The sequence below is a fragment of the Lutzomyia longipalpis genome, chromosome 1 (assembly GCF_024334085.1).
Source record: "Lutzomyia longipalpis isolate SR_M1_2022 chromosome 1, ASM2433408v1".
NCBI classification, from domain to species: Eukaryota; Metazoa; Arthropoda; class Insecta; order Diptera; family Psychodidae; genus Lutzomyia; species Lutzomyia longipalpis.
The window spans coordinates 40,787,621-40,807,475 of NC_074707.1; the positions used below are offsets into that span (position 1 = coordinate 40,787,621).

A 19,855-nucleotide genomic window follows, 5' to 3' on the forward strand; every position below is an offset into this window, starting at 1 on the left:
AAAGATGCAACTATAGTGATCGAGTGCCCTGAACTGTCTCCCGGTGGCTATAAAAAAAAGATCGATTGTCAGCGGACTGCATCTAAGTTGTGAAATCCTCCTCCAGTTGCCGGACCTCTGCCGCAGACGGGATAATCTACATCCCCCCCCGCAGCCAACACAGTCTACACTACAGACTCCGGTGCGGCATATCCATTCCAGAGATGATCTACGCGCCCACTCTTACATCATACATCGCAAATTGAATTTGTAGATTAAAAAATGTATAGGGAAAAATGTGTAATCAAAACTGGAATGTGAATAAACCAATTATTATTATCGTTTGTTCTCTAAATTATTTGAGATATGTAATATTTTTAACGTTTTTCACTTAATCTTTTACATTTATTCTTACGTTTGAAGTTTATTTAATCGCTTTACGTTCTCTTTCTGTTGTTTAACATTCTTCTTTACTTTTAAACGTTCATTTTCTAACGTTTTATTTAAAAAAAAATTAACGTTTGACATTTATTCATCGTTTGACGTTATCCTCCTATTTTTTGACGTTCATTTCCATGTCGTTCTCCAAAAATAATCTTAACATTCCCTCCTGGCCATAACAGTGGAGTATAATACTCTAGAATATTTTTTTACGCAACGTGTAACAAATAATCAATACGATAAAAATTCACATTTTCAACGCAATTTTAATCTACAAAACCGCCAAATTTTCCTTTTCAACTCTCACAAATACACACTCCTGCCAATTCATTTCTCTTACTACATTTTAATACTCCTCCCCCCTGAGTAGGCAAATAACTTGGCAATATCGTGATTTTTCTCAACACCTCCCCAACCTTCTTGAGATAACTTTCTCTTGCGAAAGAATCTCCCAATTCCGGGGGCGTAGAAGAAAAAACACGAAAGAATGGATCAAATGGTTTCGCATTAAAAAGTCAAATAGATGACTTCAAAGACAAATGCCCTCGATAAAAGTTTTATGTGCGGCACCATCTCACCCCAAAAATAAGCCGGGAGGTTTGAATGCCTTCACGGTGTTTTCTTGAGAGACTTTGCAGCATCTCAAGCATCTTGAGTATTTTGATACCCGATCAAACTGCAGGCGAGGAATTTCATTCTTTGAATGGTTTTGCAAAATGACTTCTACGCAGCAACTTTTCGACAAGTCAGCAATGTAATTCGTCATTTTGTGGGGGGATTCATCATCATTTCCCAACGATACTTATTGATGCTAATCACTAAAATAGCAAAACATACACTGCGTGCCATTGAAATTGAAATTATGAAGTGTCTAAATAGGAAAGGGAGGTTAATGAATTTTTTTTACTTCATTTGAGTAGCATTGAGGTTCCGTATTTGAACGTTGCCTTAAAGTTTGACGATTTTTACTCCTAAATCTCTTCATCTTAAAGACGAGAAGAAGATGAAGAGATTTAGGAGTTTAAGGCATCCCCCCAATCAAGCTCTTGAGTCATAAGATCCACACAGAGATTGAAAATCAGGACAGTGCCAAGGAGGTGACACGATGTCAAGGCGGCTGGGTCGAGTCTTGAAGACACACAGCTTCGGATTTCCTCTTATCGAGGCATTTTCAGCCAATAAATTAAATGCCCCGATAAAGTGGCAATTAAACTCAAAGTCGAGTATTTGGGCAGAAGAGCTTCAAGAATCGATATTTTTGGTGCGATGTAATTCCATTGGAAATTGCAGACACACCTAATAAAACATCTTTTCACATTTTCCGAGCTCTTTTACGACTGGATTTCATTTGATTTACGAGCCCAATTTGATTGTGAATAATTTATTTGGGAAGAAATGAGTTTTAGGAGATTCTTTTATTGCTCGAGGGGGTTTTCATGGTGGCATTTAGTGAATGGTGGAATGGCATTAAAAACAAGAAAATATGTTTAACATCTTGGACCATACTGCTACATGACTATGATGGATCTATGACAAATAGTCTAGAAAATATTTTTATTGATGAAAAAAATCGAAAGGAAAAATCATTGAATGAAAGGAAATCCTGAGAATAGATAAAAGGAGATAAAGGAAGATAATTAAGCAGTTAATTGGAATGTTATCAGGATTAAGGACATTAGAATAAGCTCAAGGAGGAAGCCCTAACAATAACCATTTGATGTAAATTAAGGAATAATCCAAGTCAATGATGCCTTTCTTGAATTCTCCACAAAACATTTCCTGTCTCCACTTTAGCCTCTGTTTTAGACCAATTTATCGTCCTCATCGTCTGGTGTGGGCCTGTTGCATTGGAAACAGGTGGTTTCTTGCGTCATTAAACCACAACCTGCCACTGCCCTAGACAGACGAGATTGTGCCGTCGTGAAGACAACGGCTGTGCTCTCGGAGTTTGTTAGTCACTGCGTTGAGAATGATGATTGTAAAACCATTCGCTCAATTGATTTTAATGGGCCTCAAATGACGCTAAATTAAGACAATTGCTTTCAATTTTTACACACAACTCCCATGTTTCCCCAGCCCCATTGCCCTCACATCCCGTCGCACATTGTCTCTTCACTTGGTGTCTCAATTGTATGCTCTCTCTGTGTCAAAAATGCTGGTGACAAGAAAATGTGGGTGAAGATGGAGCATTTTTTTGTACTTTCCATCTTTGCAGCTCTCAAAAAGACTCTGATTGTTCAAACAATCGTTTCTTATGCGATTCCACCTCAACTTCGGGGACCTTTTGTCTTTTCGTCAAAACAAAAAAAAAACAAAGATTGGGAGATAATCGTCAAAGGTGCGGAGCCCGCATTGAGACGACAAAACAAACTCCCAAAGATTTTGCCTTTCTGCCTCTTTAGTCGCCGTTTTTTTCGTGCGAAAGATTCAGAAGATGTTCAAGGTGAGCTGGAATTTTTTCAGACCGCGTGAAGTAATATTCAAATAAAGGTTAGGCTCAGCCGTATTTAGACGAAGTTGTGATTAATATTTTACGTGAGGTAAATATTTATTTGAGATTTAAGTAGGTAGCTTAATTAGAAGTCAATGGAAAAATATTTGGAAAAACTCTTTGGTTTGATTTAATAATTAAGAGGCTTAAGGAATGCTCAAGAATTTTTTAGGAAAATATAATGATTTTAATTTAAATGTTTACATACAGAGTTTGTAATATTTGACTTTTTGCAATGAAGGCGCCTATGTCCAGCACTTTTATTTTAGTTACTAACTTATGTAATATTTAAACAAGATTACCAGGCGTCTCCAACTTAATTTTTGATTGATTAGAATTTTTAAAGGTTTTTCAGCAATTCCTAAACGGATAAAGATAAATTTTCCAATAATCGAGAAAATGAAAAAAAATTAAATATTGAGTGAAAATTATTACGTTCAGTTTATAAGTTCCTTAGAGGACAGATTACATTTTTTTGAGCTAAGTCTGAGTTTTTTACTGTAGATTAAGGTTTCCTAAACTTGGCTTAAGTTTTTAGAGTTAGGACCAAGTTGTTAGAAGCTAGGCCTAAATTTTTTAGGTCAGGATTTAAGTGTTTTAAACTAGGTCTGGGTTTTTAAAATAGATCTAAATTTTTTAAGCTAGGCCTTAAATTTTCAGACCATGCATCAGTTCTTAGAGATAGGCCTAAGTTGATAGAAGCTAGGCCTAAATTTTTTAGGTCAGGATTTAGTTTTTTTTTTAAATAGGTCTGAATTTTCAAAGGCAAGCTCAAATTTTTTAAGGCTAAGCCTAACTTTTTTGGATCAGAATTTAGTGATTTAAACTAGGTCTGGATTTTTAAACTAGATCAAAATTTTCTAAGCTAGGTCTCTGTTTTTTAAGCTAGGTCTTAAATTTTCAGACCATGCAACAGTTTTCTAATCTATGCCAAAGTTCTTTAGGCCAAGACTTTGTGATTTTGAAATAAGGTCAGCCAAATCACCAGGCACCTCCATTTCATCTAAGGATTTTTAAATACGCCAAATAGAGACAAATAGTTGGACTCAAATTGCTTAGACACCTGCCAGCGTTCTTTACAATATCTGTGACTTTTTAAATTACACCATCGGATAGACAGAAAGATGATCACATCCCCAAGAACTTTTGCCACTTGAGCTGTGAGTATTTTTCTATTAAAAAACATTCCCAAATTTCTTGCTGCCACGGAGGCAATATTGAAAAAAAAAAGTTCGATAAATTAAATAACCTTCCAATGTTTTTCCTTACATCGTAAATGTCCGTCTCTCATTTCCATTAACATCATCATCAACACATTGATGTGATATAGGTATAAATTCAGTCAATATTTTCATACACGCACACACACACACAATTCTACCGTCTGTGTATGTTTCTCACATGAGTTTTTTTTATCTCACTCTTCCTCGCCAAAAGTGTCATCAGCAAAATTGCCAGCATTTTATTTACTCTCATGCACATCTCTCACGTTATTTAAGTGTGACGACGGCGTTGGGAAAGACACATACTTTAAACAAGACATCACACAGTGGAAGCCTGTATAAATTTCTTAAGCAGGAAGATGCTTTCCATGTCATTTACCTAAGGAGAAAACGCAAATTGAGTTGAAATTGAAATGAATTTTTAAAATTGTTTATGCGAAAGAGGCAAAAAAAAATTATAATCTCCTCTCCGTGTGGAATGATTGTCTGAAAAATCATACGAATCTCGTGTGGTTTGCCTTTTCGTGCTATTAAATTATTTTCCTATGCTTTAATATCTCTTCACTTTTATTTTCCTCTCAAGTGGATATTTATTGAAATACTGAGTGACGATGAAAAACTGTGGAAATGAATGATGGAGCTCACCGCACACACAAAAAAGGCACCCGACAATTTTCAGCACTTTTCCCGCGCGCCAAGACCCCCCTTTCCCCATCGTCCACTGTTATGTAGGAAATATATTTTATTTGACTTCCACTCTCGATACAATTTTTTTTCTCTCTCTACTCACACACAGAGTGACATTCTGAAAAATTGCACTTCTCTTTTGATATTAATAAATACCAAAGTGAAAGGAGGCAAAGTGAATAAAAAAACAGCTAAAAGAGCATAAAAATAGATTTAAAATATTCATTTACTTAATTGAATGGTTGAAATTTTAAAGTGGTTCAAGTAAAAGAGGTGAAAAATCATTTGGAATTGCTTTAATTTATTCTAAAAAAAAGTATTTGATGTGTAGTGGATACATAGGAGGTTGGGAAATTATTTATTTTTTAACATAGATTGATGAATTTTTATTGCTAATTATTTTTTTGGATATTTTTGCAAAATTAGAGTTGCACAAAGTAATAAAAAAAAAACTTTGAAAGACTTGAGAGTTTTTCTGTTTAAATTAAAAAATAATTAAAATGTCAGTGGAGGCGCCTGGTAAAATGTTGTTTTTTTGTGTTTGGTAAGTCAGACAACTACCAGGCGTCTCCATCTTAATTTTAAATTATTAAAATTTTCTTTTTTTTATCTCAACTAAATTATCGTCTAATCATTGGGTGAAATTCACTATTCAGACAGTTTCAAGTTTTCTCAAGGAATTCTTACGAAGTTCTTAAGTAAGGCTGAATTAGGCTAGATGTATGTACATATATTCTTTGATGATTTGTAAGAATTTCGATGTCTTAAAACGATCACGAGCATTTTTTCAAACTTAAGAAATATGTAGAAAATTGTAATCGTCTTAAGATATCGAAATTTTTAAAAATCATAAAAAAATATTCATACATTTAGCCTAATTTAAGAAATCTTAAGTTTTCTTTAAAAAAAAAACTTAAGAAGTCTTAAGTTTTCTAAACTTTTCTTAAGTTTTTCTTACGAATTCTTAAAAAAAAAACTTAAGACTGTCTAATTAGTGAATTTCACCCATTGAAAGAATGATTTAAAATAAGGAGATCAACATAAAAACTTTAGAAAACAATGATAACGAAAGAATGTGGAAAAAAAAATCAAGAATTATAAAATATTTAAAACATTACGAAAATATTTTTTTAAAAAACAACTCAACAATAATATTTATAATTTTTTTATAATTGTATTTTTCACATTTTTCCTCTTTTCAATTTTCTTAATTTTTATACATAAATTTTCTTTTAGTTTAAAATATTTCTCTAACATTAATAAAACGAAACGCTGATTATAATTTTAAAGGCAAAATAAACGTTAGAAAAATTGAAAATAAAGATGGGGACGCCTGTTGTTTTCCGACTATAAATCCCATAAATAAACATGAAAAATCATTGATCGGAGCCTCTTTATCCCATTAAAAATTATCAAAATATTAATTAAAAAATTCTAAGATTTATTCTGACCCTCATCTTACTCATTTTCTTAAATTATTATCTTACATCTTCATGTGAATATTCCTAAATTAATAAAGTGAGTTAATAAATTCCTCTCCAATCTCATAAATAACTTAAGAAATACAAAAAAAAAAACAAAAACAATACACCCATAAACGAACATTGCAAACACTCGAGGTCTTCTAAAAATAATTTCAAAATTTTTCCAAAAAAAAAACAGAGGGCAATTTTTCATATGTAACGACCCTCCGTGTCTTTCGTGAGAAAAACAAACATTATAGAATTTTTTGAATATTAATCTGGAAATTTCCACATCCCATCTGTGGCAAAAAGACACGGATGTTGTCAGTGAGATAGATGAAAGGAATAAAAGAGCCCCCCAAACTCGATTGTTTAGCCAAATGATTAAGGTTTTCGGAGTGTGTCTAAAAATTACTTCGCATAAATTATGACACAATCGATAATTTTGTGCGGTGTGGTTTTTTTTGCAATTCCGACTGTCATTGTGGCTGACCAAAAATATTCGCTGAGCCGTGAATGGGAACGTCAAAGCAGCTTTTTTGCTGTAAAAATTGCAACAAAAGCCAGGTAATTAATCAAAAAAACATTTATGGTATCATCACGTGCAGGTGTTCTGGCGAAAATTTTGCGTTCAGGTTAACCCTTTAACCACTTTAGGGTTTACAACGTACCCAATGAACCTAATTAGGATATTTTTATTAACTGAATGAATTTAATTTAAAATATCGCCTAAAAATATCAGTATTCAAACAAAAAAAATCGTTAAGAATATTTCGAGAAGAGAATTTGTAACTGAGAATATATTCTAGAGATCCTCAAAGGATTTCCTAAGACGGAAAAGCAAACGTTTTTGTCTTCTTAAGCCGATCATCAATGTAAATAAATTATCATTAAACTTTTTTCCTTTTAATTCCAATCTTCGTACGTTAGACTTTTGACCACCACCAGCACACATCTTCGAGATAAATCGGCGATTTGAGCGCACCTTGAACGCGTGTTTTGCTGCTAAAGATGTGATTCTTATAAAGCACGGACGTAACGTCATGGTCGTGGAACCGGTTTAGTGGCCGTCACAAAAAGAAGACAATTAGACCCCCCTTCACCTTTTCAACAATCAAACCAATACTCACAACCCCGGTGCTACAGGTAAGAAATGCTTCTTCATCTCACACGATACGGCATGTGGAATCCACCTTTATTTTTTTCAGCGTCTGGGAATTTAAATGCGCCCATTGCAGGCCAACAAGTTATATACATTGGTCAGCATTCAGTTTCACTTTTGTTGTTGTTGTTGTAATGCATCCTCCTCTAATACAAACGTTGAGCATGAGGGAAGAATTATGCCATGGTCACACGGAAGAGGTACGCAAAAAACGAGGGGCTGCATTTTGCCATATAACAATCTCTCACAGTGTCTTTCAACACAAGGAAAAAGCCCCCTTTTGTCTTGTGCCAGAGGAATTTAGCTCATACTAAATAGCATTAATTTTCTATTGGGAAACCAACGATTTGACAAAATGCAACAACAATAATTGCAGGCAGTTGGAGAAGCACATGCCTCACTGACGGCAAATTATGTACACAGCGCATAGAAAATCCTAAATTCCAATGCAAATTGCAATGGGAATTAATTTGAGTTCATTCGCGAGCCTCAGACAACGGTGGATTAGGGGATTTTCTCATGTGAAAGGAAAACTATAAATTATCAGAGAAAATTTACAATTTGTCAAAGGATTTAGTAGTTTGGATTTCAAAGAGAAATAAGGAACTTGATTTTTCATGAGATTTATCGACTTTATCTTATTTTGCTGACTAAGGAGGTTTTCCTCGGAGAGAAGGAAAACATTTAATAGTTTTCTTAAGATTGTGACTAATAAAAGATTAGTGATTATGTGGGCTTAGGAAAATTGTCTTAAATTTTAGGAAATAAATAAGGAAAATATATCTATTTTATTTAAAGAAAATATAGTTTTTTTTTAATATTTTATGTCTTATTCTGTACTTGCTAGGGCATCGCCAAATAATCCTCAAAGTTTTTAAAAAACAAACCAGAAAAGAATGTCATTAGACAAATTATTTTTATTTCCCTTACAATATGTTAGAGGGAACCGGAGCTAATTAATTCAATTTATGTATATAAAATTCACAATATTTCCACACGGCGAGAAAACTTTTAATAGATTATTCTTATACAAATTTTTTCCTTCTAAAAGCTCTTCTCAGTCAGTTATCAGAAAATATAATTTATAATAAGCTCTTTCTAAAGTCTGGCCAAAACTTGTAGCCAGTCTTAGTTGACTTTTTTAGCCTCTATCTTATAAAAAGAAACGTGAGACTTAATAAACAAAAATTAAAAAAAAAAACTCTCTCTCTCTAAGGGAGTTATCACACTTAAGCTCTAAGCGCTTGATGCTTAAGATTTTACATGTGACAAAACGAGAAAAAACAGTATTGTTGTCTCTGTCGTACTCACATAGAGGTTATGATGCTCAAGCACTTGGAGCTTAAGTGTGATAGCCCCGTAAGTTTATAAATATGTACCTATTTTAAAGATTTTTTCTGGAATCGAGAAAATCATATTTATTTTCCAGAGAAAGTACTGAAAAAATTATGATTTTCCCCGTCAAATTGCTGTCAGAATATGAGAAAATATATAAGCTTTCTTTTGGAGTAAAAAATAAAAAATTTACCAGCTTTTTCCTGAGAAATATGTTCTGAGTTTTCATATTTACCTAATAATTCGTTTTTAATAATTAATTAATTTGAGAAAAGAATTTTTGGAAATTTAGAATATATATCAATATGTTCTGCATAATTTCCTTCTTATTTACAATCGTTAGTCAAATGCTTGAATTTTTCTTAAATATCTGATAAACTTTAAAGAAAATATGTTTGTGTGAATTGTACAAAGAACATTTGGTGAAAATTGTTGCTCACCGACGTTATGAATGAATAAAATTGTTTATTGTAATCTGGCCGGAGGCCTAATATACATAAGATACATTAAATAATTCTTCTAAATAATTCTTTTAAGCATATTTCAGTAAAATGTAAATCTATAAGTGAGTCTTACAAAGATACAATTCTAAACTTTGAAGTTAATGGACTTGATGAAATTGATGGCTCTCTCCAAAATTTTGGGATCTTCCCCCAAGATATCTTTGAGTGTAAGCCCTTCAATACCGAATCTTCTTCTCTGTTCTTCACATCCCCACCGACGTTATGTATTTACATATAAATATGTAGTTCAAAAAATAAATTTAATACAATTCACGAGTTTTTTTAGAACATTAATCTTCTAAGAAAGGTACGCAGTGTCAAAAGCTTTAAGAATATCATATTTTATTACAGAATTAAGTAATTCTAAACGCCCATCGGAGTGAGCGACTAAAAATTTTCCACTCTGAGAACAAAAACTTTTTCTAACCGTTTAAAATTTTCTCAGAATATGTATTTATTTTATAATGTATTATTACTACCCGAAATATTATTTTGCAATTAATCGCCAGAGTCGTTAAAATTTTTTTAAAGTTTTATACAGTGTCGTGTTCGAGTGAGCCAACATAAAAATAATATTTAGTATTTTGTTATGTTTCCCACAGGGCAAGGTTAATAATTTTGAAAATTGAAATTAAACCTAATTTTCGGGAGTTATATTGTGGTTCGTTTGTCACTGTATGCCATGCTCCTGCAGACATAAAATCCCCCCTAATTTACTTGGAGCACGCAGTGTAATTATTCAAACTGCAACAACCGCACCTTTTCCACCGCCCCGCGCCAAAAAGCTGTAAAACATTGGAAATTTTGGCACTTATTCGACCACTTTGGGTTGCATTGCACCCTACCCCGCTCGCTTGATCGTAAATCATATTGCATGCTGTTCCTTGCGCCACAAAAACTGCTTGCACAGTGCTTAGGGTTTTGACAGTGAATCGACTTTGCAGACCATTATTTGAATTGCATGGAGCAACATTGCGCTTTAAACAAAATTGCATAGGAAAGCAAACTTTATCGTGTGCAATTGGGAGGGGGAGTTGGGGGGATGGGCTCGTTAGGAATAAACAAGAGAAGTAAGCACATATTTCAATACAAGATTATAGGAGAGATTTTCTCTCAAGGAAAACTTTCTCACAGACTCCTGTGTATGAAATAGGGAGTAAGGGGGGAGGGGGAGGGAGATGTAGAATGCAGAGAAAAAAAGTAAGTTGTTGCAGGATTAGTTTGAGAGGAGCTTTTATCTAAATAAGCAAAGTTGCGGCGTTGAGGGAGAAAGTAAACTTGGGACGACGCAATCATATTCATCCCTGCTTTATGCTGTGTGCCAACACAAATCAGTAGTTGTGAAAAGTTTGTGGTTTTCCCTTTGTGTGCAAAATGATGCTGTTGCGCCTCTAATGAGCCTCATCTAGGCGCGCATATTCAACAATTGGTAATTTTGTCGTGGCAATTTGTCCAGAGCTTTAATGTGCAACAGCACAGAGAGAAAATACTACAGGAAAGGTACTTTTATGCAATTCCATTAAATCACCTTTTCAGCGTCATTTCCAACGACGCCGACGACGCGAACACAAGGGATGAGCTTTTGGGGGAAAGCTTCTAAAACAATATATATGGGGGTGGTTAGTAGGGGTTGGTACCAGGGACTGCTCTTGCAATTCTCAATTCGCACGCCTATTGTTGGTGCCAAATAGAAAACTCCACGGAGTGCGCCATATGAGGGAATCTGTGAAGCACGGGGGTAGTATAGAAAATGCATTCCATGCCATTTCCACACCTACATACATACCTGTCAACTTTTCATTTTCCCCCAAACCCCCCGCCCCCCCGTGCTTCCCGCAGCAGGGAGGACGAAAGCAGAAGGAACTTTTTGTCACGTTGTTCTTTGACACACCAATTGTTTCTCAATACAATTGTCACACAGCCACAACAATGCTAGTTTCCTTTCCAAAATCTACTATATATGTGTGAAAACGACAAAAGTGTCAAAGTGGCTTCGTTGCTACATTTGCAATATAGCCATACATAGCACAGATTTTCCACACACCTCCTTCTCATTCAACAATTTCAGCAAATTGACAAAACACCATGTTGAATATTTCACACTATCTCTCCTCCAAGCCCACAAATCGATATGCCTTAATTACCTTTTCCAAACGAGTATAGATTGCTGGGGCTATTCCCCCACAAGTGCTACCAAAGTTCCAAATAGATAAGCACGCTGCTACCTTTTCGTCAAAATGTCTGGGAAAAGTTTTTTTTTTCACGGTGAAAAGAACAACAAAGGTGGATTTGTTTTGTTGCTTTCCTTAGCCTTGTTTTCTAATCAATCTACTATATAGCAGGAAAGTCGTCTTGTTAAAAAAGCCTCCCTCCCCATTGCTTTCTTTACTAAAACTTTGAATACATTGGATGGGGAAGTCACGAAGGTTGGATGGAAAGTTCAAAGTGATTTTTTTCGATTGAAAAAAGGGGCTAATAAATATTTATTGGTGAGATTTGTAGGGGGAAGAAATGATTTTGTTTTCCTTCTACTATTCATTGGTGAAGAAAGAAAAGCTTTAAAAGCTTCTTGTGAAAATATTTTCTTAATGTTTTCGGGGAAAAAACTACATTTTTCTTATTTTTAAAATTAGGATGATTAAAATCTCACCAGAGGGATTGATTTAAAATATTCAATTGAAAAGAAAAAAATCAGTTAAAAATAAAACCAAAACTCAGCCCTAAACCGATTTGATATTTTTAAACATTTTGAATAAAAGAAAAATTAGGATTATGGAGTTTTTTTTATTTGTCAAAATTTGTTCATCAAAAGAGGTTTTTTTAGAAGAGAATCCCTGTAATATTTATTTTTTTCTAAGTAGATTTTTTAAGATTAGGGCTCATCCTTAATTGAATTTTTATTATAAATATAATAAATACTTGGAAAAAGCTTTTATTTAGTTCAAAAACTTCTTAAAAAACGTTATTTTTTTTTAATTTTTGGTGTTCTAGGAAAATTCCTTCCGATTGCGTCAGCCAAGGGACGGTAGGTCAACCCAAACACATCCTTTCAATTTTGGGACCTCAATTAACCTACCGTCCCTTGGCTGACGCAATCGGAAGGAATTTTCCTACAACACCAAAAATTTAAAACATTCCGTCAGATTCTACTTGAAAATTAATTTTTTTATTCATTTAAGAATCTATATATAGAGACGCCAGGTTTTAACCAGGCGTCTCCATTGCAAGCTCTGCCCCATTTTTAGAAATTATTTAATTCCTATAATTTCAATATTATTTGAAAAGTTAAATTTTTAGAACTACTGAATAAAACTGAATTCTGAATTACTTTGAAAACTTGTCGAATTTGTAAACTTTCAACTCTTAATTAACATTCTTTTTTGTCTTAAAAGGACTAATGTTTCAATCAATTATGCAAATTATATTGAAGGAATGAGGAAATAGAAATTATACATTTAGAAGAAATAAAAATACATTTTTACTTCAATTTGAAAACGTGAAATTCCAGGACGTAGAAAAATAAATTAGAGCTTAAAAGCTCACAAAAAATACTCAAAAAATTAAGCCAAAAAGCTCACGAAACCATGGACAAACCAACTACTCTCAACAAGGTATATCGATAACCCGGGGAGGAACATAATATAAATGGATGTGCTGGATAAAAAAGCTCTCTCTCTCTCTGTGGAACTTTTTCTGAGTCCCTCCACCCCCACCCCCGCACTGACTAGCCTCTTTTGAAAGTTGAACGAATATTTTCACCAGGAGATCGATAAGCTCTCGAGACTGTCTAATTGCGACTGAACACGAATTTGGATAGAAAAAAAGAGACTCCATTTGGGTATTAACCAAAAGTGCCTATGAATGTGTTAAAATATATAGCGTCTACCATGTCATAATTACTACAAATGTGAGTTTTTGGGGAGGTAAATAGAAGGAAGTTGTAAGAATTTTTTTTAAAGAGAGAGAATTGCGGAGCAGAAAAAATATCAATGCGCGGAAAGAGAAGAAAATTTGCAGAGAAATTTTGCAGAAAAGTTGCTCGATGGAAGTTTGAAAGCTTTTGCGTAGAGGTGTCGTGGGTGGAGAAGAAGGGTAGAAGTGTGCGTGTCATTATTATAAATCTTATCTCACCCTGTTTATAGAAATTGGCACATAAATGTGCTGATTGCCACCAGAAGGAGAAAATACCTTTATAAAGTTCAAATTTTCTTCACGTGAACTGCAATGCTGCGCGATGCTTTTTGGCGGGAAATTCACGTTGCACAGTGCCACTGTGGAAGAATCTCTTGTACAAATTCTTCTTCTTTCTTTTATGCACTACACACTGCGTCTCCGTATCGATGTTGTGCACAACAACAGCAACAAAAACTTGCTGATTTATCACAACAATTTCACGGCGTAAGCACTACCTTATGGTTATAATTAAAACAACGATGCCAGTTTACGTACAACTTCTCCTACAATAATATCCATTTAAATATAGTGCACGTCTCGTGGAGCACTTCTCATGGTGCGAACAGATTTGAATCAGTGGGTGACGAAAGTAAATAATCCTCTCATTTCGGATTACCGCACTTTTGCTCTTGCACGCTCTGGGCCAACACTTTTCTTTTCCACTGAACGTGCGTCTTGACGAAGCACCGAAAATACCAACACAATGCGTGGAAAATTAATTTGATCCCATATGATCTTTGTCTCATAAATTTATGACATCTTTTTCCGTCGCTCAAGAAGGGGGCATAAACACAAAAAGTTGCCGCAATTGCGTTTCTGTCTCAAGTATTACCAGAATTGCCAATTCATATTTTTTGGGGATAGTAAGAGCGAGGGATCAAGGGGCATCCAACTAATGCGAATAAACGAAGGAACGTATAAAATTAAAATTGAAAAATTATCAAGGGGCATTTAGTTGGGAGAAAATTGATTTGATTCCTCAACCGAAATTCCGAATATTAATGAACAAACCGATTGAATTAAATTGATTTTATTGGAATTTCAAAATTGATGGGTTTCTTTATTAAATAATCGGAATATTGATTATTAATTATGATTATTCTGAATAATATAATGAAAGTTTGTATTAAAAATCCGAATAATTTTCATTTAAATAAATAAGCAGAGAAAATTATTCCTTTTCTGGTTTTCCTTTTGATTTATTTTTCAAAATCTCTTTTAGAAAATAAGGAAACCTCTACTTTATGAACAAAGCAAATATTCGATAGATTATCTGAAAATTCTATTAGTTTGACAATTTTAATTCAAGGGATGTTTAGCTAAAGAATATAATCAAGTTTTCTTGCTAAATATTCCGAATATTGATTTAAAAGAACCGATTATTGCTTTTATTCCCAAGTAATCGGAATATTAATGACTCAAATGACTATACACTTATTCTGAATAATTTATTAAAAATCTGGATATTTTCTAGAAAACTTTTCAAAATTATTTCATCTCATTTTCATTTTAAATATGACGGACTTTTCCAAAATAAAAATGTTTCAGAAAATGAGAAAATTAAATAAAAATTAATTAAAAAACATTTTTTTTAGCCACAAAAATATCCGGCAGAATATACGGAAACCGCTTCAGAGTTAAAAAAAAAACTTCAAAGTTTTTTTTTCAGTAATTCAGCATTCGCGATATACCAAATCACCTCAATTGTAAATGAATCAAATGCATCATAAATGCCAAGGACTTGCTAGCCCCCTTCATGAATACATATTAGCTCTGGATTTTATCACACACGCACACATAAAAATACTTCTCTTATAAATTGAATGGTCACTCTTTTTCGTGATTTCCAGTGAAAATATCTCCCGAAAAAATGTCTTCAATTAGCAGATAATTAAACTTTCGCAATTTTAGAAATTTTTTATCTAAAACGTGCTTGAGAAATCCAACAACAAATCAAATGGGGAAAAATATTGAATATATTGGCTTTCATGCCATTCACGAGTGAGATGCAAGGTTCTGAGAAATATGGAATTTTTCATTGAAATTCCATGGCATTTTCCGCCATTCTCGATGCTTCACTCTTCATTTTGATCAATTAGATTTTGTTGTTGTTGTTGCGGCAAAAGTGGCCGTTTTGTGTGACTCTGTGTGTGCTAACAGCTTTTTGATATGAAGAGAAAATCCTCCTATATAATATGATATTTAATTTTCTCTGCACATCGCAGTGCAAGTGCATTGAATTAGACGATGAATGGTTTGGTTGGTTTGTATGTAGCATAGAATAAATTAATTTTAATAAACTTATAATGACGATTGCAATGAAAACCCCCAAGTGGCTGCTTCTCTCACAGCCAGTTGATACCGCGTCAAGTGTTCTCGGAGGAAAATGGCTCAAATTATTTATGAATGATTGTGGCTGTTTAACTTTAAACAAGATCGACAATGACACTATTATTTCGACTCATAGCATCACCCAACCCAGGATTTAATGTTCAACATTTCTCATTCACAGTTGAAACATTCTTGTGGGTCTGTTGAAAATTTTCATTTGTGAACGTAGAAGCAACGTCGGATGGAGACAATTTCCTCTTTTATACAACCAAAAAGTCTAAATTTATATGGTTCTGCATAAATATTTTATCATGTATTTCCCAATGGTTGTTCTTCGGGCATCTCTCTCGTTGGACTTTTGAGAAATGTGCGGCACACACTTTACAAATGAAAAGTGTCAAAAGGCTTAAATTGTTTCACATTCTGACCGTTTTTTACGGACATTCGCGTCTGCTACGAGGGAGAGATTTATTTTAAATAGAATTAATTAACTCAGCATGAAGAGAGCAACCGAACGTGCTGAAAAATTTGAGACTCAATATCGAATAATATGGAAATCACAGCCATGTATTGCGTTTCATGCTAATTCTCAATGTAAATATTATAGAGATTTTTTTTCGTGTGTGCGGCTTCGGGGAACGTGGAAATATTTATCCAAAGACGTATGAGCTTATTAGAATTTTCGTAAACGTTCGGTTATTTTGCAATATTAGAGAAAGTTCTTTTAATCTTGAGGAACAAATCTACGCAAGTTACGAAGGAGGTAATTTGTAGGGTAAACTGGGGTAATTATGGTAAATTAAATGGCTTTAGTAACTTTAGTTCTTAACAGAATTTTATAAATTCTAATGGGGGACTAAAACTTATATTTTTGAATGCTTTATAATTAAAAGTATTTTTTTTGGTTATTTAAGAATTATTAAATCTTCTTAAAAATTTCTTAAAATAATTACTAAATAAAGAAGAGTTTTTAGATCAATTTTAATAGTTTTGTAAAAATTTTATTTTGACAGCTAGTTAACGTCTATAAAAAAAAAGATTTCAAAATATCTCCTAATTATAATTTTGAAATTATTTAGATTTAGAAGTCTGTCAAAAATCAAAATTTTAAATAGAGTTTTAATCAAATCTATTAAAAAGATTTAAAGAAACAATAACAGCTCATAAAAAAATACGATTTGACAGATATCTACGTTTGACATCTGTCAGAATTTTGAATTTCCAATCGAAACCTTAACAAACTGACTAAACAATAGTTTATTCATAAGACAATTTAATAGCTTGTTGAAGTCTGTCAAAAATTAAAATTTCAAATCGAATTCTAATCAAGGTTATTAAAAAGATTTTTAAAGAGATGACAGCTTACAAAAAACGCAATTTGACAGATATCTGCATTTGACAGATATCTACATTTGGCATCTATTTGACGTCTGTCAAAACTTTAAATTTCCAAACGAAACCTTAACAAACTGAATCAACAATCGTTTATTCATAAGACAATTTAATAGCTTGTTGAAGTCTGTCAAAAATTAAAATTTTAAATAGAGTTCTAATCAAATCTATTAACAAGATTTAAAGAAACAATGACCTCTCACAAAAAAAAACATTTGACAGATATCTGCATTTGACAGATTTCTACATTTGACATCCTATTTGACATCTGTCAGAATTTTAAATTTTTAAACGAAACCGTAACAAACTGAATCAACAACAATTTATTCATAAGACGAAATAATCATGAAACGAACCTATAATGTTTACGATCAATATAATTCTGACAATGCAGCTGTCAAGTAAATTTCAAAATTAGTTTCTCTGCACAATTCACCTGTTATTTATAAAAGGTCATTGTGAGAACTCTTAAAAGCTTTATTTAATGTGCAAACAAATAAAAGTGCATTCATAACATTGACATTCAACAATCACAGCTTTGACGTTTGTCACACCGGACACCTGTCACGGTAACCTATGTCACTTTGCACCTTTGAAAATTGAAAAATATTCCGCCAAACGGCAGAATTTTGGTATTTTGGGACATTTTATTGCCTAGGCCCACCCACGGTGTAATAATACAAATTTTGTGGGACTGATGAAAAGATGCGTTCAGTGGAGAAGATTATGTCGTGTGGATGATTGTAACAAAGCGTAACGGAAACTGGCATCGTATTTGACTTCGAAAACTACGCGCAAGATGAGCAAACAAGATGCAAAAGGATGGTTAATAAATTTTCTTGAGATTTATGCACTTTTAATTGCACCTCCAAATGAAAATGATGCGGTTAATGCTGCCGTGCTTCACATTCAACAAGTCTCACGAGGTAACGTTTAGCAGGGTCGCTGGGGCAATGCGTAATCGGCGTAATCCTTTTTTCTCTTTGCCACACAATCACCTGTTTGACACAATTCTTTTCACTTTGAATTTTTTTTCTAACGTATTCCTCTTTACTGGGAATCTTTTCACCTTTCTTTTGTTGTAGCTCAATGCACGAAAATCACAAAAAAGGAGAGAATTCTGTTTGTGCAACAGAAAACCTCAACACTATGGAGGTTTTAAGTAAGGGAACTCTGTGTAGCAACACACCTCAATCACACGCGGGATTTTTTGGCGCAATCACTGCAGGTTGGTGATAATCCAAGATAAGGCGGTGGAAGAGTCACGAGGATTTATCCTTTGGAGGAAAGGAGGATTGATTGCTTAGTGAAGTAACTTCGTGAGCGGTATAGAAGCGCGCGCGCAGCTCAACAACGGACCGTATTCGTTTGAACAAAAAGCAAAAGCCACCAAAACAACACTGACAGGCGGGCGGGCAGCAGAGTCTCGTGGAATCGACAAAAACGACCCTGGGCGAATGAAAATTTCAAACATATCACAGTATTTGTGAATCCAACTATATGTACCTACATATATACCTTTTTTAACACCATGTATATAACAAAATGTAAACTAGAGAATCATCCACAAGTGAAAGAGAGTGCGAAAGAGAGGAGTGGAAGCCGCCAGCAGAGCTCGAGCAACGATTCACGGGAATTGACTCACTGGCGAGGCCCCACAATTTGCTTCTGGGTGCGCGGCTCTGCCTATAAAATACACATCAAAGTCATATTACAGCGAGACTCTATACAACACAACTCTCTGGGTATTATAAATGCTAAGGCATGAGAGGTCTTTTTTTTTGAAGTCGTCGAGAAAATGAGGGAGAAGAAAAAGAACACATACACACGACATCTCCATCCAAATACATCTATCCCATGGCAATTTCCATGTGTCATCGTGCACCACACATAGAAGACTTCATAACAACTATTTCTTATATTTGTTAATTTTTCCCGCGACACTGCCGATTGTCAATGAAAAGACGAGAAATTTATTATTCTGTGCAACATCAAACGTAGTGGAATTTACAAGAAAATTATTGGGGAGGCACAAAGTGACAAAACGGATATTTAAATTTTCTTTAGAATTACCAATTAAAATGCTTCGCAGACATACATATGTAATGTCCATCTGCCTCAATCAAAAGGGATGACAAATGCCATCAATTTAGGTGCTCGTCTTCTTTTTGGGGATTTTTTTTAAATGAAAAGACCGAGGGTGAAATTCACTACTCAGTCGGGCTTAAAATTTTAAGTCGGTCTTAAGGTTTTAAGTAAGTTTCTTGGTAAGTTTTTTTTAAGACTGACTTAAAATTTTTAAGTCGGTCTTTAAATCTCTAAGTCAGGCTTGGATTTTCCTGAGTTGTCATGGAAAATATGTAAGATTTTTTGATAAAAGAACTTGAATTTGAATAAAAATAAATGTTAAATTGCATTGAATAGAAAGCAAGAAATTTATAAAACTTAATTCTAGGACTTTAAAATTTCTTAAGTCTTACGACCGACCTAAAAAGTTTAAGTCAGACCTTAAAAGCTTAACCATACTTCAGCGTCAAAAGACGCTGTTGCTTGGTTAGGCCTTAAAGAACTGACTTAAAACCTTAAGACCGACTTAAAATTTTAAGGCCAACTCAGTAGCCTGAATGCCTAATTAACGTTTAAGAAATTAAATAATTCCGTTTAGACGTAACCTCATGAAAAATATTTCTTTTCTAATAACTTAGGGATATTTTCAAAGATCTTGAATGAAATCTAAGAATTATCAAAACTAAAATAAAGAGAAAATGCAAAGGGGTGTTTATCTGAATGAAAATATTCGGATTATCCACTAAAAAATTTAATTATTCAGTAGATAATCCTATTCTTATGAAGGTTCAGATTAAAAAAGAAAAACTTAAATACTAAAATCTGAA

The 19,855-nt window shown here is 33.7% G+C and overlaps 1 protein-coding gene and 1 long non-coding RNA gene across 16 annotated transcripts in view; one reads left to right on the forward strand and one right to left on the reverse strand.

Moving 5' to 3' along the window:
- LOC129787317 (polypyrimidine tract-binding protein 2) overlaps positions 1-19,855 on the reverse strand; it is a 393,752-nt gene that overhangs the window by 272,165 nt on the left and 101,732 nt on the right. Inside the window, exons 1-2 of one of the 15 annotated variants that reach the window (XM_055822832.1) lie at positions 17,816-18,638; positions 13,473-13,693 (exon numbers count right to left, since the gene is read on the reverse strand). The exons of 5 other annotated variants lie outside the window; for them this stretch is intronic. The gene's annotated coding sequence lies outside the window, so the exon portion shown is untranslated. Of the gene's footprint in view, positions 1-13,415; positions 13,786-17,815; positions 18,639-19,855 lie in introns of those variants that run through there. 9 more of the 15 variants (XM_055822821.1, XM_055822822.1, XM_055822838.1 and 6 more) reach the window with 9 other exon arrangements.
- Positions 7,259-7,536, forward strand: LOC129787372 (uncharacterized). Its single transcript, XR_008750222.1, has 2 exons — positions 7,259-7,430; positions 7,493-7,536. It is a non-coding gene; the product is annotated as an uncharacterized LOC129787372 (long non-coding RNA).